Source organism: Heterodontus francisci, chromosome 25 (assembly GCF_036365525.1).
Source record: "Heterodontus francisci isolate sHetFra1 chromosome 25, sHetFra1.hap1, whole genome shotgun sequence".
NCBI lineage: Eukaryota > Metazoa > Chordata > Chondrichthyes > Heterodontiformes > Heterodontidae > Heterodontus > Heterodontus francisci.
In genome coordinates, this window is record NC_090395.1 from 43,359,654 (window position 1) to 43,383,304 (window position 23,651).

The 23,651-nt window shown below is 43.3% G+C and overlaps 1 long non-coding RNA gene across 1 annotated transcript in view; it reads left to right on the forward strand.

The window, feature by feature from the left end:
* LOC137383852 (uncharacterized) overlaps nucleotides 1-16,878 on the forward strand; it is a 95,733-nt gene extending 78,855 nt beyond the window's left edge. The window contains exon 3 of the long non-coding RNA XR_010977478.1: nucleotides 16,797-16,878. This is a non-coding gene — a long non-coding RNA (uncharacterized lncRNA). The remainder of the gene's footprint in view (nucleotides 1-16,796) is intronic.
* The last annotated feature ends 6,773 nt before the right edge of the window (nucleotides 16,879-23,651 follow it).

A 23,651-nucleotide genomic window follows, 5' to 3' on the forward strand; every position in this document is an offset into this window, starting at 1 on the left:
TCCACACTATCCACAACTCCAGCAACCTTCGTGTCATCAGCAAACTTGCGAACCCAGCCTTCCACTTCCTCATCCAAGTCATTTATAAAAATCACAAAGAGCAGAGGTCCCAGAACAGATCCCTGCGGAACACCACTGGTCACCAAGCTCCAGGCTGAATACTTTCCATCTCCAACCACCCTCTTCTATGGGCCAGCCAATTCTGAATCCAGATAGCCAACTTTCCCTGTATCCCATGCCTCCTTACTTTCTGAATGAGCCTACCATGGGGAACCTTATCAAACGCCTTGCTAAAATCCATATACACCACATCCACTGCTCTTCCTTCATCAACGTGTTTTGTCACATCTTCAAAGAATTCAATAAGGCTTGTGAGGCATGACCTGTCCCTCACAAAGCCATGCTGACTGTCTCTAATCAAACTATGCTTTTCCAAATAATCATAAATCCTGTCTCTCAGAATCCTCTCCAATAATCTGCCCACTACCGACGTAAGACTGACTGGTCTATAATTCCCAGGGTTATCCCTATTCCCTTTCTTGAACAAGGGAATAACATTTGCCACCCTCCAATCATTTGGTACTACTCCAGTGGACAGTGAGGACGCAAAGATCATCGCCAAAGGCGCGGCAATCTCTTCCCTCGCTTCCCGTAATATCCTTGGGTATATCCCGTCTGGCCCCGGGGACTTATCTGTCCTCATGTCTTTCAAAATTTCCAGCACATCCTCCCTCTTAACATCAACCTGTTCGAGCATATCAGCCTGTTTCATGCTGTCCTCACAAACGACCAGGTCCCTCTCACTAGTGAATACTGAAGCAAAGTATTCATTTAGGACATCCCCTACCTCCTCCAACTACAGGCACAAGTTTCCTCCACTATCCCTGATCGGCCCTACCCTCACTCTGGCCATCCTCTTGTCCCTCACATAAGTGTAGAACGCCTTGGGATTTTCCTTAATCCTACCCGCCAAGACATTTTCATGTCCCCTTCTAGCTCTCCTAAGTCCATTCTTAAGTTCCTTCCTGGCGACCTTGTAACCCTCTAGAGCCATGTCTGATCCTTGCTTCCTCAACCTTAAGTAAGCTTCCTTCTTCCTCTTGACTAGCTGTTCCACATCTCTTGTCATCCAAGGTTCCTTCACCTTACCATCCCTTCCTTGCCTCATCGGGACAAACCTATCCAGCAGTCGCAGCAAGTGCTCCCTAAACAACCTCCACATTTCTGTCGTGCATTTCCCTGAGGTCATCTGTTCCCAATTTATGCTCCCCAGTTCCTGCCTAATAGCATTGTAATTTCCCCTCGCCCAATTAAATATTTTCCCATCCCGTCTGCTCCTGTCCCTCTCCATGATTATAGTAATACAGTTCTGCTGCTGTTGATGGCCCACTGAGCCTCATCAATGTCCAAGTTTGAGTTGCTAGATTGGTTCGAAATCTATCCCATTTAGCATGGTGGTAGTGCCACATAACATGATGGTAGGCATACTCAATGTGAAGACGGGACTGTCTCCACAAGGACTGTGCGGTGGCACTCCTACCAATACTGTCATGGACTGATGCATCTGCGACATGTAGATTGGTGAGGAAGAGGTCAAGTATGTTTTTCCCTCTTGTTGGTTCCCTCACCACCTGCCACAGACCCAGTCTAGCAGATATGTCCTTTAGGACACAGCCAGCTTGGTCAGTAGTGGTGCTACTGAGCCACTCTTGGTAATGGACATTGAAGTCCCCCACCCAGAGAACATTCTGTGCTCTTGTTACCATCAGCGCTTCTTCCAATTGGTATTCAACATGGAGAAGCATTGATTCATCAGCCGAGGGGAGTGCGGTATGTGGTAATCAGCAAGTTTCCTTGCCCATATTTAACCTGATGCCATGAGATTTCATGGGGTTCGGAGGCAATGTTGAGGACTCCAGGGCAACTCCCTCCCAACTGTACACCACTGTGCCACCACCTGTGGTGGATCTGTCCTGCCAGTGGAGAGGACATACCCAGGAATGGTGATGGCGGTGTCTGGGACATTGTAAGGTATGATACCGTGAGTATGACAATGTCAGGCTGTTCCTTCATTATTCTGTGGGACAGCTCTCCCAATTTTGGCAAAAGCCCCCAAATGATAGTAAGGAGCACTTTACAAGGTCGACAGGGCTGGGTTTGCCATTGTCATTTCCAGTGCCTCGGTCAATGCCAGGTGGTCCGCCTGGTTTCATTCCTTTCCTTAGACTGTTTGATATAACTGAGTGGCTTGCTAGGCCATTTCAGAGGGCAGTTAAGAGTCAACCACATTTCTGCTGGTCTGGAGTCGCATGCAGACCGGGTAAGGACAGCAGATTTTCTTCCCTAAAAGTCATTAGTGAAGCAGATGGGTTTTTACAACAATCAACAATGGTTTTATGGTCACCATTGGACTAGTTTTTAATTCCAGTTTTTATTAATTGAATTCAAACTTCACCAGCTGCCATGGTGGGATTCAAACCCATGTCCCCCCTGAGCATGAGCCTAGGCCTCTGGATTACTAGTCCAGTGACAATACCACTACGCCACCACCTCCCCCGAAGAAGGAATTAAGGCACATCTTCTGAAACAAAGGCCATTAAAGAATTTCCTATCCCTACAACAGTTCAGCAGCTCCAGAGATTTCTCCGAATGGTAAATCAACTAGCAAAGTTTTTACCTCACTTAGCACAAACAACTCATCTGCTGAGACAACGTCTAAGAAAACAGTGGTGTTGGGATGCCCACCAGGAACAAGCGTTCCAAACAATTTAAGAGATGCTAATTTCTCTGGACCTGTTGGCACACTACAATCCTACATGCCCAACGATGATAGCTGCAGATGCCTCTTCAGATGGCTTGGACACTGTTCTTTTTCAGGGGAAACCTGATGGTTCCCATTGACCCATATTCTATGCGTCAGGAGCATTGTCAGATACAGAGAAACACTACACAGTTATCGAAAAAGAAATTCTAGCCGTAACATGGGCATGTAAAGATTTTTCTGATTACGTCATTGGAATGTATGTGGTAATCGAGACAGACCAATTGAAATTGGTTTCCTTAAAGATGAAATAGCAAAAATGCCTCCACGTGTACAAGGTTTCATCTTAGATTAATGAGGCACACATACGAAAATATATACGTCCAAGGGAAGTTCCAGTCGTCCACCGGTGCATTATCGAGGACAACCATAGATCATCCATCACAGGAAGACATGAATTTCATAGGTAACATAGAGTCATACTCACAACACCCAGCAGAATGTTTGCCAGCAAGCACACAGAAGTTGCGAGAAATATGACAAGCGCAGAAGAATGACGAAGAGTGCATTTGCATTAGACAATATTGTACACGTGGACGGCCACAAGAAAGTCTAGGAGGGAGAACAATGAAGACATTCCATGAGTATAGGAAATGGTTTCCCATAATTGACAATAGTTTACAACGACAGAATTGTTACTCCTACTTCTATGAGATCCGATATCTTAGATCGATCATACCAAGGCCATTTGGGTACAACCAAGTGCAGAGCAAGGGCAGAATCTTTGGTATGGTGGCCTGGGATATCTAAGGATATCGAGACCATGATCAACAACTGTCAGACATGCGTGATACAGAGGCCAGAACAGCGCAAACCGCTGTTGACTACCCAATCTTCAACTAGACCTTGGCAAAGGCGAATCATGGATTTATTCATGTTTGGTGAGAAGTCATATCATTGACTACTTTCCCCGGTGGATAGAGGTCAGACGATTACATTCTACGACCACTGAGGTAGTTATCAGAATCGTTATGGACATCTTTGTGACACATGTGATTCCGGCTGAAATATTATCAGACAACAGACCACAGTTAGCAAATTAATGTTTTACACAGTTTGCCATGAAGGTGGGCTTTCAGAATCTTATGAGCTCACCGAGGTATCCACAGTCCAATGGCGAGGCAGAACGCGGGATGGGCAATAAATGCCAGCCTAGCCAGCGATGCCCACATCCCATGAATGAATATAAAAAATAGTGAACCATTGTTACAGTCAAGTGAGAAGGGGTCGAAGGGCTTTCCTCTTTTCCTCTCCTTGTTTGACCACAACAGGTTCAATTCAAAGTGGATGTACTGGCCAATTCAGTAAGTGTTTGATTACTTACTTGCTATGATCATAAGAGCCATCAACTGAACAGGTTTTCGAGTAAACAAAGGAAGAAGTTAACTTTATTGTATCTAAACTGAACTAATAAATATAATAAACAACATGCCAACTTTCACTCACACACATTAGAGGTTTACACACACACAAGTAGGTTACAGCGTGGGGAAAGAAAAATTGGTTGAGTTAGAGTCCATAGGAATAAAAGGGCTACACAGTCTGTGGCGTTTGGTAAGTTGGCTGGCTTCTAGTAGAATTCAGTGGTCTTGAGGCTTTTAGTTTGAAGAGGTTCAGTGGGTCTCTTGGAGACATCGATGGGAATGATTTCCTCCAATGGGGTTTCTGACTGTAGCTGAAGTATGCAAAGGTGGTCAGTCGACAGGCAGGATTTGAAAGCTTTCAAGCTGGAATGGAGAGAGAGAGAGAGAGACCCAGTTGGGTCTGCACGTGTCAGAGTCCAGTTACTTCTTCTTTCTCTGTTGCAGAAAGACACAAGCTTAAAACCGCCTATCAGAAGGGGCTTGTCACAGGACAGTCTCTCAGTGATTCAAAACATAGCAGTTAGCAGAATTTCTCTCTTGCTAAAAAGAAAAAGAACAAGCAGTTCCCTTAAACTTCCTGGTTCTTGGTTCTTGCTGGGGCATGAGCAGACATTTCGTCTCCCTCCTCACAAGCATTGCAGTGTAGGATGCAGTGTTGCAAATTTGGTAGCTAACTTATCCTGCTAGCAAAGTCATAATTTTTTTAATGGTATGGGCATATACTTTCCTCCAATACCATTTACTAGCACTCTAGCATCCAATGTACTCCCTGGGGAAAGCTCATGCCACTTCCCAGCGGAAGGGATTAGGTGGCCCCGTATCTCTAAGTATGACAATGGGCTTACTTACCTCACTCGAGGGGTATGGGGTCACTTTTCCTCTGGACACAAAATCCTGGTAACTCTCAGGGATTTTGTTAAGTTTTCTCGTGCTCTCAGTGGTAGGTTTACTGTGTTTTACTGCCACAGTTAAAGCCACAGCCTGGTCTGCTGTGCTTTTCATCAGGGCTCCTTTTTCTGCACTGGTCTGGTGTACCCTGACTAAACCCATTCCCTGTAGCTTCCAGCAGTCAGCTCAAAGGTGGTCTGCCTTGTTAGAATGGAAATCTAAAGGCTTTTGGGTCATCACTCCTGCTCTCAGTACCATCCTTTTTGGCCTGTGGAGGGCCCCCTGTGTTTCCAGTTCTCCCTTCTTGCTCATGACTGTTCATCCTCCTATTACTCTCCCACCTTCGATCCTTTACAGGTTTTTGGAGGTGACTAGGGAAGGGTTTTCCTTAGGGGAAGGGCTTGTGAATAAGTTCATAATCATTAGCCAGGATTGCTGGCTGCCTGGCTCTTAGAACTTTTGTTCCTCCACGTAAATTTTTTATGTGTCATGCTAGGCCCCCACCTGCCAAGAATGAGGGACATTAATTGTGTCATGAACATTGATTTTAAACTGTTACTGGAGTGAAGAAAGGACTTGTTAAATGGATCAGCAGTGGCTGGAAAAGACATTTGCATATTAACAGACGGTGATTGAAAGGACAAAGGCTCATTCCCTTAAACATTCAACCCACAATGGACTTTGATCACCAGGTATTGTATGTTAGAGGAGCCTTCCAGAAACTGCTGTAATCCAAGATGTGGTCAGACCAGTTAGTCACATAACTAAAATAAAAGCAAAATACTGCGGATGCTGGAAATCTGAAATAAAAACAAGAAATGCTGGAATCACTCAGCAGGTCTGGCAGCATCTGTGGAAAGAGAAGCAGAGTTAACGTTTCGGGTCAGTGACCCTTCTTCGGACCCTTCCGAAGAAGGGTCACTGACCCGAAACGTTAACTCTGCTTCTCTTTCAACAGATGCTGCCAGACCTGCTGAGTGATTCCAGCATTTCTTGTTTTTATTTTAGTCACATAACTAATCTGCTGGGCAACCTGGATTTTTCTGAATTGTACAAACAGTTCGAACTCAGAGTATCTGTTTGCTCCTGGACTGAGAAGATCTCTCCTCTTCTGCTCCCATCTCTTTCTCACAAGCCTCTGAATGCACTGAAGACACATGAACCGCAAGAGAGAAATGTCTCCTACAGCGAACAAGGTTTAAGAAGAATACTGGGCCCCAACGAAAAGGATTCCACAGTGAGCTCAAAGAACCGTAACAACAACTCTTCAGCTACAGCTTCAAACTTTTCCACTTTATTTTTCTTCTGCTCTTTTCTGTCTCTATTTGCATGTGTGTATTGCATATGCATGCTAGCATGGGCGTGTCGTGTATCTGTAGGTGTTAACCGAATTAGAGTTGAACGTTAATAAATTTTAACTTTTCTTCTTTAAACCTAAGAAAGCCTAGTGCTAGTTTCATTGCCTTATAATTGGAAAGCGGTGAACAAGGATTCACCAAGGGGGAGCTAAAAACATGGTGTGTTTAAAATTAAACCCTGTTACAGTAAGACCAGGTGAAGGCTGAGAGGGAGCCCGAGACACTTTTCTCACCTGGTCGTATCATGTGGAAGGGGGAAAATGAGTTTTTGAACTCCTCAAGGAGCTTCACCTCTGAGATTTCCATTGGTGAACTCTATCTTAAGTGCCCATATCCACTGGTCAAAAGCAAGCTACTTAACTCTTTCAAACTCAAGGTAAGTTTGTTTAGGCTGCTTTCAGACAGTTGGAATTTCTGGCGGTATGCTTCCAGTACTAGCTTGTATGTGCACAGGATAGCATTTTTAGTCATCTCATAATCTGATGAACTCTCATCAGGCAACAGCGAATAAACATCATGGGCTTTTCCTTTTCAAAGTGATTGATGACAACGCTACGTCATCAGGATGCGCCGCGGTGCGCACATGCGCACACGGTCTCAGGCCCTCTGCGCATGCGCTGCGGTCCGGATTGGCAGGACCAGTTTGCGCATGCGCGGATGACGTCATCGCCAACGTCATCTTCCTCGGGGAACAGGTCAGGTTGGCCTCTGCGCATGCACAAACTGGTCCTGGCAATCCGGACCGCAACGCATGCGCAGAGGGCTTGAGACCGTGTGCGCATGTGCGTCAATCTTCCGAAAGCTTCGGCGCGTGTTTTTGAAAATGGAAGGAGGAGAAGTTTCGTCGGGCATTTTATCTCAATTATTTAGTCATTTTGGACATTTGCTTCATTTTTATTAGACAGAGGAGATTGTTCCAAGGTAAGTTGCTCTGAAAATATTTACATTGTCTGGGGCAACGCATGTGCTCCAGTCCCTGTTGTTAAGTTGGTCTGAAAACATTTCAAGGGAGGGAAGGAGGGGGAAAAGGAGGGAAGGGAGGGGGGGAAGGGAGGGAAGGGAGGGGGGGGGGAAGGGAGGGGGGGAAGGGAGGGAGGGAGGGGGGAAAGGAGGGAAGGGAGGGGGGAAAGGAGGGAAGGGAGGGGGGAAAGGAGGGAGGGGGGGGGAGGGAGGGGGAAAGGAGGGAAGGGGGGGAAGGGAGGGAAGGGTGGGAGGGACGGGGGGGAAGGGAGGGAGGGAGGGGGGCAGGGAGGTCGGGGGGGAGGGGGGAGCAGCGGAGCGGAAGGGGAGTGCCTTTTTCTGTGCATGCGCCATAAACACAAGGACTGGCTGATGAGATGGAGCCAATTAATTTGCCCAACAATTGCCCGGAAGCACCTTCGGATGGAGGTGGCCATGCGCTGGACGTCAGTCGCGTGCCACAATCCATGGATCCTGAGCGTTTCACCCCCTGGCCTAATGATCTGATGGACCATACATACGCCTGCCTGTTCAAAGCTCCACTTCCCCCACCTGCGGTACCCTCTCCTTGCTGTTCAGTTACACAGTCACCTGTTCCTGCACCCATCCAAGCAGTGCACATGGACACACAGCCACCTGTTCCTGCACCCATCCGAGCAGTGCACGTGGACACACAGCCACATGTTTCCCCATCCGCCCTTGAAACAACCATGCAGAGCCTTGTGAGACTCCGCAATTGCCAGCTGCTGCCTGTCAAGCAGAGAAGGCGTCCAAAGGGGTCAAGCACTTGGGGAACATTCAGCAAGAAGAGACTGAGCACTAAAAGAAACAAGCATGCCGTGTCCAGTGGTAGCACAAATGTGAATGCTCTTGCTGCGTACGCAACTGGTGAGGTGGGAGTGCAGCCACACCGTTCTCCATCCTCAGTGTTGCTTTAAGGCAAAGGTCGATAAGAGTGAAAGAAATGGAAGATGATGCTGATAGTAGTAGGCAGAATTAAATGGGAATGGATGGGAAGACGCACGAGTAGCATAACCACTAGCAGGGAACAGCTGGGCTAAATGGCCTGCTTTATGTTCATAGTCCAAAAGAAATGTGCTTCTTTTTCCAGCACCCTCACATCATTCATGTTTTCCCTGAGAGCAGCATTGAACCATCATGAGATAGGGGCAGTTACATCATCCTGACTCCTACAGCTGAGGTGGGTACTAAGTGATTCATTGGCCTATACTGCAGAGCATAAAGCATGCGCAACAGTAATTTCATTGGAGGGAGGGAAGCTCTGACACTGATGTTCTTTCCTTATTTCCTTTCATGTAAAATGTGCCCTTGAGAAAACAATCCTTGACACTTAAGGACGGCATTCAAGCAAAGGAGGCAGTGCAGGAGATGACGCAAGGATGTGATGATTCCTGCATCTGAGGTGGGTAATAAGTGCTTCATTGGCGACGTTATCAATTGGTGCCTTCACTGCAGAACTTAAAAAGGTGTGCACAACAGTAATTTCAGTGGATGGAGGGAGGCAAGCTCTGACTCTGATTTGCTTTTCTTCTTTTCATGTAAAACATGCCGTCGAGAAAACAATCCTCGAGACTTACGGTCAGCATTCAAGCAACAAAGGCAACTGGATCATGCTGCGGAGCTCATCACGATGTGGAAAGGAACATTGCATTTATGGATGAATTGGGAATGCACATTGGGATGCGCTTGGGGAACATTCACCAAGAATAGACTGAGCTCAGACTCTTGTGACTTTGCCTTCTTCACATGGACAATACAGTAGTGGAACAGAGAGCCAAGCGTTCATTCACCACAAGGCTCTCCAGGAACAATCTCTTTAGCTGTGCATAGCAGAGATTCGGCCTGTCTGTCTAACAGGAATGCTGGACACAACACTCATGTATCCATGCACAGCAGTTCCTCGGATACTTGATGAACTTAATAAAACTTTTCAATAATTAAACCCAGAATTGTTGAGGTTTTGTTTTGCATGCTATTTCCCCGACTTTGCAACTGCACTTCAGATATTCAACTATGGTGGAGGGGTGGAGGTAGGGGGGGGTAGAGGTGGGGTGGGTGAAGAGGGGGAGGGAGGGGTGGGTGAAGAGGGGGAGGGGTGGGGAGAGCGGGGAGGAGTGGGGAGAGGGAGCATGCAAAATGCAGGGACCAGACAGTTGCAATGCCTGAAGTACTGTGGAGAAGTAGAGAAAGCAACTGGGGACGGGAGAAAGCAACTGGATTGGGCATCCGCAGCTGGAGGGAACGGCTGAATGGAGAGGGCCGGAAGCGAGAGGCCGTAGAGATCCGCGGGGAGCGAGCGTGCGAAGACCTTGGTGTCACCGGGTCCAGGGACTGGCCAGTAAGTCTTTTGCTGTTGTGTTTATGGCGCATGCACAGAAAAAGGCACTCCTCTTCCACTCCGCTGCTCCCCCCCCACTCTCTCCCCTTCCTCCCTCTCCCCCTCCCCCCGCTCTCCCCCACTTCCCCCAGCTCTCCCCCCCTTGACTCCTCCCTCTTTCCCCCTCCCTCTTTCCCCCTCCCTCTTTCTCCCCCCTCCCTCTCCCTCTTTCTCCCCCGCTCCCTCTCCCTCTTTCTCCCCCCCTCCCTCTCCCCCTTTCTCTCCCCCTCCCTTTTCCCCTTTCTCCCCCCTCCCTCTCCCTCTTTCTCCCCCCCTCCCTCTCCCTCTTTCTCCCCCCCTCCCTTTCTCTCTCCCCCACCACGTTCTCTCTCCCCCCCCCCCACGTTCTCTCTCTCCCCCCACGTTCTCTCTCTCCCCCCCACGTTCTCTCTCTCCCCACCCCCCGTTCTCTCTCCTCCCCACCCCCCGTTCTCTCCCCCCCCCCACCCCCCCCCCGGCATCTCTACCGCTGCTCTCCCCGCCCCCCCGCGCTGCTCTCCCCGGCCCGCTCCACTCTCTCACTCCGGCCATTGTATTCTGCCACGTGTTTGTTAGGTTTCATCTCTGTGATTCTTTGAGCAGCGCCATCTTTAGTCCTGGCAGCTGCTACAGTCGCAATCTGTGACGTTTTCGTGGCGCATGCTGGATTTGCGCATGTGCCAAAACAGCGCCACCTACCGATCGCGTTGTCAACAATTGCAATCTTTCCTTTTAGTTGCTTTGCAGTAACAGTGTTCAGCTCTCTGCCAGCCACTTCAACTGTTTTGCAAGCTTTGCAAAAGGGATGAAAACTGCTTCCACATCATTGAACTTTGGTATCAGCTGGGAGAACTTTAAGAGCTCAGCACCCAGTCCTAAGCTAGGGGTAGCGCCCTCACTAGCAGTGCCATTAGTAGTTGTATTGGGTCTTCCCCTATTTAGTTTGAGCTGCCTTCATTCCCTTTCCTCCTTCTCCTTCTGGACAGCTCCTCCTTTTTCCCTTTCCTCCCTTTCCAGGAATTCTCTTTCTTCCGCCCTTTCCTGGAAAGCTTTTTCTTTTTCTTCTTCTTGGAATTCTAATTCTATACTCCTCTGTTCTAGCTGCATCTGTTTCATGTTCTAGGCTGGTCTCCAGTTTTTCAGTGTCAATTTTAAAATGGTTAGCCACAACCTTTAGGATTTCAGGCTTCCTAGCTTTTGGACGGATAGTAATCTCTAATTGCCCAGCTTGATTCCTCAACTTTTAAACTGGCCTAAGTTACTTCACTCTGTTCTAGGAAGGTATTGGCCTCAAATGTGGACATTTTAGTACTCTAGCACTGAAAACCATAAGAAGACCTGTATTGACATTTTCAAATTATTGCTAGGGATCAATTTGTTTCCTGCTTCCAATTTCCCATTTGTCTTTGGATTTGATCCTGGATGAGCACCCAAATTTCTGTTTTGGTCAAGTGAGGAGGGTTCGAAAGGCTTCCCTCTTTTCCTCTCCTTGTTTGACCACAACAGGTTTAATTCTTTCTTAAAGTAGATGTACTGGCCAATTCAATAGGTGTTTTATTACTTACTTGCTATGATCATAGCAAGAGCCGATTGGACAGGTTTTCTTGAGTTAACAAAGAAAGAGGTTAACTTTATTTTACCTACACTCAACTAATAAAACACACACACACACACACACACACACACACATAGATTACAGAGTGGGGAAAGGTAGATTGGTTGAGTTAGAGTCCATAGAAAAAAATGGGTATGCAGTCTGTGGTGTTTGATGATTTGGCTGGCTCTGAGCTGAATTTGGTAGTCCTGAGGCTTTTAGTTTGAAGAGGTAGATGACTGGTTTGGTGGGTTTCTTGGAGACAATGATGCGAATGATTTCCTCCAACGGGGTTTCTGATGATAGCCAGAGTATGCAAAGGTGGTCAGTCAACAGGCAGAAATTGAAAGCTTTCAAGATGGAATGGACAGAGAGATAGGGGGACTCCCACTTGGTTCTGCACATGCCAGAGTCCAGTTGCTTCTTCTTTTTCTGCTGCAGAAAGACACATGCTTAAAACCACAGATTAGAAGGAGCTTGTCACATGACAGTCACTCAGTATTTCAAATCATAGCAGTTAGCAGTATTTCTCTCTTGCTAAAAAGCAAAAGAACAAGCAGTTCCCTTAAACTTCCTGGCTCTTGGTTCTTGCTGGGGTATGAGCAGACATTTCATCTCCCTCCTCACAAGCATTGCAGTGTAGGATACAGTGTTGCAAATTAGGTAGCTAACAAGCTGTTCGCAAAGTCATCTTTTTTAACTGTTCCATTTAAATTTCTTCAAAAAAAATTCAAATCTCCAGTCAGTGGATTAAAGAAAACTATCATTCAACAAAGCACATTGGTGTAACACCATAAAATCTTTACTCAAGAAAATGAAGGTCTTCCTATCTCACTCCTAGTTCATCATTCAATGCTGCTGCTGTGTGGATTATCACCAGCAGCATTCCTCACTGGAAGGAAGTTAAGAACACAGCTTCTAGTATTGCCTCAGCAATTAATGCCTGGATTGAAGCCTCAAGTTCGAGAAAGAGAAAATTCCTGCAGCAGAAAACAAACCAGGAATTACAATACAAGATTTTGAGCGAGAAGTTAACCCAAATTAAACAATGGTCAAAAAAGTTTGGCTACGTCACCTGGAACGAGAAGGTAAAGTAATCCATAAACTCGAGGACTATCAGTGATCGCATGTTATACGAACAAGTGAAGGGAACATAAGAAGGAATGGACGAATATCATTCCTACTCCACAAAAGCAACAGCCAAAAATCCATCTGCAAGATCCAGATTAAGAAGAACAAACCCAAATCAAATGGAATACTACAAAACGTAAAAATAAAAAACCAAGCCAACAACCCAGACTTTCTACGAAGACTACTGATCATCCCAGACAGATTACAACCCGATCGGGAAGAGTTGTCAAACCTCCGATGAGACTGAATCTGTAAAGTCAGAGACTTTGGGGCAGAGAAGTCATAAATGTACATATGTTTGGGAAAATGTTGGGTTAAGACTTGGGGGGAGATGTAGTATAAAGATTTTTTAAATTGATACAGCACTGAAACAGGCCCTGAGGCCCACCGACCAACAACCACCCATTTATATAAAAGCAAAATACTGCGGATGCTGGAAATCTGAAATAAAAACAAGAAATTCTGGAACCACTCAGCAGGTCTGGCAGCATCTGTGAAAAGAGAAGCAGAGTTAACGTTTCGGGTCAGTGACCCTTCTTCTTCCGAAACGTTAACTCTGCTTCTCTAACCACCCATTTATACTCATCCTACATTAATCAAATATTCCCTACTACATCCCCACCATTCTCATACCACCTACCGACAATAGGGGCAATTTATAATGGCCAATTTACCTAACAACCTGCAAGTCTTTGGCTGTGGGAGGAAACCGGAGCACCCAGCGACAACCCACGCGGTCATAGGGAGAACTTGCAAACTCTGCACAGGCAATACCCAGAACTGAACCCTGGTCGCTGGAGCTGTGAGGCTGCGGTGCTAACCACTGCGCCACTGTGCCGCCCGAAGTAAAGGGTTAATACTGAAGACAGTGAGAGAGACCTCTCCCACTGTACAAGCGATAATGTAACAGCCACATGAGATAAGCTTGTAAAGAAAGTATAGCAGCATGAAGGATGCTAGCTTAGGTGGCACGCTGAAAGTATATACAGTAACTGTAAATAATAGTTGTTAGTTAACCTTAATCGAAGTCTAAGACTTTCTCCGGAACGCCCTACCATGCTCCTAATACAAACCCAACAATGCAACATTAATAAGACCAAAATTTCTCTCACAATACTGACTAGGGGTTTATAGTTAATTCCTGCTTCTAACTGAAAGCAAGAAATGAAGCAGAGTCTATCCATAAACCAGCATGTTGAATTTTTGATTAATAATCATTTACCAGAACCATTTTTCAACGTAATTATATAACAATAATGCAAAAATAAAACTCAAATGAGATCTAAATGTTCTTTAATTCTTCAAAAATTGTCCTGTTACAATAGAACATCAAAAAGAACTCATCGGATAGAACAGTGTTTAATATGTTATGCCACACACATAAACTCAACTGAATGTAGAAAAATGAAGTATTGTTTCCAATTTCCTTCCATTGAAATCACATTCATCACATTAGAAGATGGTTCAAAGCAGAACACTGAAGATTTTTAAATATTTTAATAAATTAAAAGTGAAAGGGGCTTCAGGCTAAAATAATATTACTTTGTGGTTTCTATGAAGTAGGACTATTCCATACATTTTAATAGTTACATTTCCAGCCAAAATGTTAAAATTAAACCGAGTAAATTATTTATATGTTTCATCTTTATCCAGTACATGTCTTGTGAAATGATGGAAAGTCAACAATGCTCACATATGGCATTATTCAGTTTTCCAAAAATAACATGTGGGAGATGTTACTTCATGTGCTTTGTTTTATAAGCTCTCACAGTAGGTAAAAACTTGTTCTAAGAACAGAGTTTGCTTGGTATTCGCAGATCAAACCCCTAATTTAATTTTATTTTCATGAGCTTGCCCCCAGGAATGGTATTTGATTTTTTAAAAATTACACTGAACACAACAACTAGGTTCAGAATAAAGTTTACTCTTGTTCTTTTGTTAAGTGTTTTCTTCCAGGGAAAAAAACATCTGGATACCTATATATGATACGCAACATGTTATTCTCTATTGATCACAATGCTGATCAAGTGTGAGTGAGATATACTCAGATGTAGTGGTGCATCTGACAGAATTGGGATACTTCCAAATTATAAACTTGTAAAATTAAATGTTACTCTATTTTTCTGAATGCTAATGAGTTGCTTTCACTGCTGTGGAAGATTATAATTGATCATGTGAATGACTGGCTCTTTCCCATTCATGTCAAGACTTCTGAAATGTACTGCCTAAAATCCAATATGTACTAGGTCTTTGAGAGTTACTTATGACAAATTCCTTTATTCTAAATATTTATTCCATAACAAACAAAGAACTCCATCGCAAGTAATAATACAGCTAACATCTTAATAAGAGAAACTTATTAATAAGAATGAAACTTTTGATCAGAATGAGTTTATCTCATTGAGATTGCAGGTCTCAGTAGTTTATGGTTTTGGGGTCAATTTTAACATGTGGATAGCCAACTATGGTAGCGTGCTAGCAGTCCACCCACTCCAGGGGTGAAGTGGTTGAGGTCATTTTGAGATCCCAGCCTCATTTAAATGCCACCTATGACCCAATGCAATGTGCCGGATTCAGCCAACCCAATATTGGGCCACCCAGAGATTTTTGGGATGGCAATAAGATAAGTGCCGGCAGAGGGTGAATGGGAGATGTGTCCATAGAGACAGCAGCCAGGATTGTTGGTGTTGGCTGGCCCCACAGGCTTCTTCAGATCTATCACAAGGAAAACAGGTCAGAGAGTGCATGGCACATGCTCAGACCAGTTCTTTCTTCAAATGGCAGTCATGTATCACATGACCCTGATTTGCATATCAAAAGCAACCTACTGCCTGAACAGGCAGGCGCTTTGGTAGCTCAATGGTAGACCCCCTCTGAAACTCACAGTGGGCTAATTGTCAGTGTTAACGAAGAAGGTAGACTACATACTTTATTTTGAGACTGTTACCATCCCTTTAATGCTGATTTTGACAAATTAGAATCAAAACTCAGTGGGGTCAATTTTATGTCCTTCATTTGTGACCTTAGAGAGTGAGAGTCAGTAGACTATTCAACTATAGGAACATCAGAACTGAAGTTAATCTCGTGCTCACAATGTCAACAAAATATTTTCCAAGTTGAGTTACTAGGTAATAATCAGGAGTCAGAACCTCAACTGATTTTTTATTCCCTCCCTAATTTAAATGCACTGAAGCAAATTGCAGTGCCTTTATCATCACTCCATAGGTTGAATTTAGTTAACACAAAGCATACGCAAGGATTAATGCTGGGTATTTCCTGAGTAGTGCATTTGCCAACTAAACAGAATATGCCATTAATAAATACTTGTGTTTAATAAGAAAAAAATGTTTCAGAGTTAGCATTGTGCTGGCCTGTTACTGATGCATATAGAAGTCTTTACTCAGAATTCATTTATATTTCCATGTTCAATTGTCATGAGCCCTATTCAAAGAATCAGAACATAAAAATTGGTTCAGTGATGATGTCCTTATCCCTAGAATTCTCTTTTGATATTTTGCAGATTTGGTATGAATAGAATACTAAACGTGACAGTGATATCTAGTGGTAGAACATCTGTACTGCATCAATCTGCATCACTTTTGCTGTAATAATAATGGCTAGTCTTATCAATATTATTACAGGGTAAATCTGACAGCAACTTCTGCTATCTGCAGCTAAGTGCAGAAATACAGAAGTTGCTCTCAGAGGACCCCACTCCTTCACAGGGTGCACTGTTGCAGTTCTCATCAATAGATTTGCCACTGAAATCGCTGTGACGGCATGAACTTAGGGTACTTACCAACTGGGTCTGCACTAAAAAAAAGCTGAAAAAGTTAGGGCTAGTGCATTCAGGAGTAAGTGGGAGCTAACTTCAATATTTCCCAAAAATGAGTGCAGATTAATCACGATGTTCGACAACCCCTACCCGTTGATTGCAATGCAGGCAGCACACCAACATTGTCTTGCCTGCTTTTGCATGAAAAAGTGGCGCACAATTGGAGGCATCAGGAGATAACTAAGGTGGGTGGGGGGGGGGGCAGGTGTGCCTGCATGTCCTAACCCCCGCAGAGGAGATGGTGCTGGCCATTATTGGGAAGGACATTGCTGAGACCATGGCCAGTAGCGAGGCTGAAGCCATCGAAAATGACAATATCCTCATGCCTAATGTTTCTTCTAACATCCCACCTCCCCCTCATCCCACACTCTTCCTGATTTACAAGCTGCAGATGGTGTAAACATGCATCTCTTACTTTTCTCCCCCTCGCCACACCATAATTTTACACTTGTGCCTTTATCCTTTCAGATACCCAAGAACTGCAAGCTAGCCAGGCAATGGAGAAACAAGAAGAAGACAGTGATGATGAAAACACACCGTTACTCAATTTCACGCTCACAGCCACCAACTGGGAGACTGACATGACACTTAATTTAGAGGACAGCAAAGAGGTTGGATCTGCACAAGGTGAGACACTGGACATGACTGGGTTGCAGCCAGAGAGGGGGTCAAGGGTAGTGCAGCTGTGAACTCACTGGAGTTCAAGTCTCACACCAGTTCTGCTGCAGAGGATTCAGATGAACACTTCAAAGGGGCAGCCTAAGAAGAACACTGATAGGAGTGCACAATGAAATGATTTATGCTGGGGCAGCAGAGGCAGCAGAAGAGGTCTGGGGCAGCAGAAGACATGGTCACGCTCCAATCAATTGTACCTGAACTAAGTTATCAGTTTCTACAATCAGTGTGGAACCCAAATTTGCATATTTATCTAGCTTTACACCTGTTTCCGGTAAGCTAGTTGCTTGCCAATTTACAGGCCTGCCTGAATAGTGCATCGGGATGGGGCCTTGGGCATCAAAGGGGCAAACAAGGTGCTCCCCTCCCATAATTTTCAACTGCTGGCCACCTGCTTCTTTGGCACTAAATGGGCAGCTGTGAATTGAATTTCTAATCCATTGAATTACTTTTGAAGTGCAGTGGCTATTGTTATGTTGACAACAATGACAGCCATCTAATTTGGACACCTCAGTTTTTGTTTTATCTAGGTATCCAAAGGAACTTTTTGTTGTATGCTTAAATGTATGGCCAGACACAACGCTGTTGTCTAAGTAGCAATGTTATTGATCTCTATTATAACCAAAACTCACATGCCGAGACAGTTATCTTTTACTGGATTGGAACAGTCAACTATCGACAAAATATTTACTGAGATTTCCTAGTTGCATATAGAAAATTGTTGCCTAGGAGTTTTCTGAGATGACTTAATTTATATTTAAGCTTTGGCATGGCACAAAATCAACTCTGAAAATATTTTTGGCACTACTTGCAAAACATGTAATAATCAAATACTCAAAAGTTACACTTGGTTGATTAGATAAACAGATTAAAAAATATGAATCACACCACAAGAATATGAATATATTCATAAATGAATTGATTAAAAGCCTTAGTGGATGCCAATGTAGTCACAGCCCTCGTTTGATTAGTTTACAATTACATTCAAATGCATTAAAACTAACTGTTATACAATTTAAATTACACTCCCTTTGCATCAAGCAGTGACGCTGCCTTGGTGCTTTCCTGCTGATGACTAAATCTGGAACCGATGTCATGATGTCGAATTTCTGGACAAACTTGTCCAACGCTATTTTTCAGCACCCCGACATGTCTCCGTTCCCACTCTAAATGGCTGCACTAAATCCAGTTTTGCAGTTTTGGTCTCCTTAAATATGAGTTGTCCTATGATGAGAGGCTAAATAAGCTGGGCCTATATTCTCTGGAGTTTAGAAGATTGAGAGGTGATCGCACTGAAATTTACAAGATTCTGAAGGGTCTTGACAGGGTAGACAGAGAGGTTGTTTCTGCTGGCTGGGGAATCGAAATCAAGGGGGCACAGTCAGGATACGGGGACGATCATTTAGGACTGAGATGAGGAAAAATTTCTTCACTCAAAGGATTGTGAATCTTTGGAATTCTCTACCCCATAAAGTAGTGGATGCTCCATTATTGAATATATTTAAGTTGAGAGAGACAAATTTTTGGTCTTTCAGGGAGTCAAGGGATATGGAGAGAGGGCAGGAAAGTGGAATTGAAGGCCAAGATCAGCCATGATCGTATTGAATGGCAGGGCTCCTACTTCCTATGTTCTTATGAATGAATAAATAAATAAAAAGTTACAAGGAGAGACCAGCTAACCTGGTCTCTTTTCATTAGACAGTGGAGATTAAAAGAAGTACTGTTGAAAATAATTAAAATTATGAAGGGTTTTGATAAGGTAGCTATCAGAAAACTACTTCCACTGGCCAATGAGTCACTTACTACAAGGGATAAATGTTGATCATTGCCAAAAGAACAAAGGGGGAGAGGCTTTTTATAACATGGAATGGTATGGCGGAATTAGCTGAATGTGTAATAGCTTTTGAAAGAGAAGTGGAAAACTACTTGAAGAAGAAAATAATTGGAAGTATGGGAAAAAAAGAACAGGTAAATATAATTACACAGGTATTATGGTGAGAATGTGTCATCGGAAGTTAAAATTGAGCCAAACTGGATATTTCAATTACATCGAAGTATGACAAAGAGATTCAGACACTGCATTAAAGTTTATTCTTAATCTACATCTACATTATCTAATTCAGCTGGGATTATAGACAGACCAGCCCATGTCAAAAATGATCAACTGTACCTACAAATATGCAAGAAGAAACCTGATTGAATCTGCCAGTCTCAATGTGGTGTAGCTGCAGGCCTAATGGAGACTGACAAAACCTCCATGTATCAGAGTCAGAGCTCAAATATCAATCATAACTGGAATTCAGATTTTGATTTACTTGTGCAGAGGCTTGTCATATATATTACTTTACATCAAAGTTATGTTTCCAACTTGTTGATAATTCTTTTGGAAGCAAGAATTTTGTGCTCAAGGTGCAGGATGCGATGGTCTGGGGAAATGGGAAATGTTTCCATTCTTTGCAGTGGAATTCCTATTTTAATAAAATAATGAGAAAAATTCATATTTTCCTCCAGTAACTGGAAACAGTAATTGCATTCTCTTAAATCAGACGTTTTAAAGCTCTGATTCCATTAGGTGTGTACTAATTAGGGAAGATAAATGTGAATTCTCATTTTTTAGTTCGAAGGGGAAATTAACTCAAATTTGTTTGGAGTGCCAGCATGTAAACTTCCCAGTCAGATATACAACTGTTTAAAAGCAAAATGTTCTGCAGATATATTTCAGTAACAGCGGACTTTTAACTCCAACCTGAAAAAGAAAATTACATGCAATGTATGAATGTGATCTATTTCTGTCGCCACTTCCACTATACCCTGTGTTTTCCAATGAAGGGCAACTAGAGTTGAATTATGGATGTTTTAGCGCATTAGGTTTATGCAGTATGGAACAAGGCTGCCCAAACTAACTTCACTCATGTGGGACTCCTATAGCCAACGGGGAGACCCTGGTCTCCAGTTTAGCATCACAATTCAGTCAGTAATGATGTATGTAACAAAATGTAAGCTATGTACTTCTTCAGAGTTCCATGTTTTAGAAATAATTATTAGTCTATAGGTACCTTATCTGTGCTTATTGCCAGCCATATGTAATTAAGTAAGTTGGCTTTTTATTTCCAAATAATGGCCAAAATTATCTTAATATTTACAATGCTTTATAAAATTGGGAAAAAACTGCAAAATCTGCTACTTCACTACTATTGCAGGCATTACCACTGTCTCAAAACTACACTATTGCTCAATAATGGTGTTGGCTACCAGCCCCTGTACAGTCATTCTTTCCATAAGCCCTTCCTCATTAAAAATAATACCAGCCTTTGAATTGTCTTTAGGAATTAAGAGATTAATTTTGTATCCCTGATTAGAGATTCTCAGGCTAAACCACTACTGCAGTACAGCAACATAAATGGAAATGTTGTACCTCTATTCATAAATTTAAAGTCCATATTAAAATTTATATTAAATATTAAATCTTAACATGAATCATCATGACAATATATTTTTGTTTGGTGGTGCCGAGTCTCAAAAGGCATCCCATAAATTATTGTGGTACGTATTCTTAAACAACAACCTGCATTTATATAACGCCTTTAACATAAAAAAATATCTAAAGAGCTACACAAGAGTGTAATCAGACAAAAACAAACAAACACCTTTCCATGATCTAAGTTCATTTTTAATATATAGACCCTCAATGAGAACCAGTAGTATATCATTTCTATTCATTCATTGTATGCATCTTATTTGTACTTAACAATAAGTGAAATAGTCTGGTCTGTCAGTTATCCTCTTCTATATTAGCAAACATACAACTGTCTATGAGCACCTGTTAATATTAAAATATAACCCATGTTCAGCTGCTGGTGAGTGGAGCTCTCTGCATTTGTACTCACAGGCATGTATGTTTTCCCATTTCTCAGTTTTTTCATTGTCCAAATTCGTACTAGACTTATTCTGATATCTGTAATATAGCTGCATTCTTATGGATGCAAAAATGCATTATAAATATGTAGAATGGCTGAAGATCAAAACATTTAGTGGTAGATGCAAAAACTACTCTTCATCTCTCCAACAGTATGACACAGTGGTGCAGTGGTTAGCACTGCAGCCTCATTGCTCCAGTGACCCGTGTTCGATTCTGGGTACTGCCTGTGCGCAGTTTGCAAGTTCTCCCTGTGACCATGTGGGTTTTTGCCGGGTGCTCTGGTTTCCTCCCACAGCCAAAGACTTGCAGGTTGATAGGTAAATTGGCCATTATAAATTGCCCCTAGTATTGGTAGGTGGTAGGGGATGTGAGAGGGTAATGGGATTAATGTAGGATTAGTATAAATGGGTGGTTGATTGTCAGCACAGACTCGGTGGGCTGAAGGGCCTGTTTCAGTGCTGTATCTCTAAATAAATCTCTGATGGTGCAGGACTCCCTCAGTACTGCACTAGAGTGTCAGCCTAGATTTTTCTACTCAAACCCACTCCAGAGTCCTGTAGCATCAGAGGTGCCATCTTTTGGATGAGATGTAAAGTTGATGTTCTCTTAGGTGGACATAAAAGATCCCATGGCACTATTTCAAAGAAGAGTTGTGGAGTTATCTCTGCTGTCCTGGCCAACATTTATCCCCCAATCAACATCACTAAAACAGATGATCTGGTCATTATCGCATTGCTGTTTGTGGGGGCTTGCTGTTTGCAAATTGGCTGCCGCGCTTCCTATGTTACAACAGTGACTACTGATAGGCCAGGTGAAAAGGGAGTCACAGTTGCCCCTCTTGCCCTTCTTCTTATTTGATCACAACAGTGTTTATTCTTTTTTAAACAGTGGTTGTGCTTACCACCTCAGTGAGTGTTTTACCTTTTAACTTTAATGTGATTGTGAATGAACCAATCGAACAGGTTTTCTTGAGTTTAAACAAGGAAGAGGTAAGTTTATTATACTCAACAAGCTAAATCCGATCTAAAAATAATTTTTAAAAATACACTACACATTCACATGAGGATCACACACACACACAAATAGATTACAAAGTGGAAAGTAGGGTTTTTGGTTGGATTAGTGTCCAGAATAAATGAATGTTAAATACACAGTCGGTGAGGTTGGATGATTCGGTGGTCTGCTGGGCGAAGTTGTATTCTTGAAGTCTTTGGCTGGTCAAAGTTCACTTTGGCTGGCCCGCTTGGCTCAGGATTTTCTTGGAGACAGACTTGTCGGTGGCTTTCTTCCCCTGGTCTCCGGCTGTAGCAGTTTGTAGGCTTGGAGGGTCCACAGTCGCAGACGTTTTTCAAACTTAATGTTTTCTGGAGAGAGAGAGAGAGAAAATGAGGTACCCAGCCTTTTCTGCTGCTCCACACTAAGTTACTGTTTGTCTCTTTGTTCCAGGAAACTTCCAGTCCTTTTTCCAGAGATCATCAGATGGTCACATAACTGCCTCAGTGTATTCTCTGGATCCTTCTAAGGAGATACAAGGTTCAGAATTGGCTCCACAAGCCACAGGATGCCAATATTTGCATTTGGAGGGATTTGCTCTTTCAAAGTCAATGTGTCAGGATTGCTCTGACTGCCGTGCTAATGAAGCAATCCGAGGTAATTCAATTATTTAGAGCAAACCATTGTTCTGTTCCAGGCTTCTCAGACTTCTGTCTCCGGTTGAAGGCCTTGGAATGTGCAAAGGTGTTTCAGATGCAAATTGTGGTGGCCATCTTGGCTGCTAGTGTTTTTTAAAAGTTAACTTACGGATTTTCTCCATTAAAAGTCTAATGTAAGCTTTCAAACAATGAATTAATATTTCTCATTTGGTTTATCATGTTTTCTTGACACCTCCACTCCATGCAGAATGAAATGTGACAATAGGAACATTTCATTAAAGTCGTGGAAAAGAAAAAGATGAAAACAAAATTAATTCTCAACACTCACTCTTCAAATTTACTCATTAATCTTAGAATTGATGCAGCTGGCTTTGTCTGCATCAGCTATGTTGATTTAAATTTCATTTTTAGAGTTGGCCTGGGATGATTATGTGTCATCAAATGGGGTAAAGTTTCTTTAGCATCAATTTGTAATACCCTGGGGGTGTGCATCTCAATAAACAAGTGGTTGTTGGTGAAGCTTGGGGTCTGCAAATTTCCATTATTGCTTAAGGCAAGTTTTCCTGTCTGTACAAGCTTCAACCCCTCAACTGCTGTTTTTGCAACAAGTGGCTTTAACCATTCAGGTTCCAGCACCTTGATCATTTTTCTCCCGATAGTGACATTGGGTATAAATTGGTTTTTAGCCCCTGTGAAGTGTCTGAGGTTTCCTCTGGGCCCTTGTTCTTGCTAAGTCCTGAATTGGAATCACTGAGCTTGAGTAGCTTTGGGCTTGAGACCTGATCATTGGGTTCTTCAATGGATGGATCCACACTGACCTCACTTTTAGTTTTCTGATGAGTCACACAAGTGCTGTTTACTTTAGGGCCATTTTCCTTCCCTTTTCCCTTTACTGTGGGGAGGGTCTCTTTGTAATCTGTCCCATGTCCTCTGCAACATTCCTGCTCTCAGGTGTCTGTCCAACTTTCAGTGCACTCCCCTGTGGCACTTCAACTAGATGAGGCATCTTCCTCACTGTGGGTTTGCCTTTTTGGGAACTTTCCTTGTCCCTGCAAGTTTCTGTAAATGCTGTTAGTA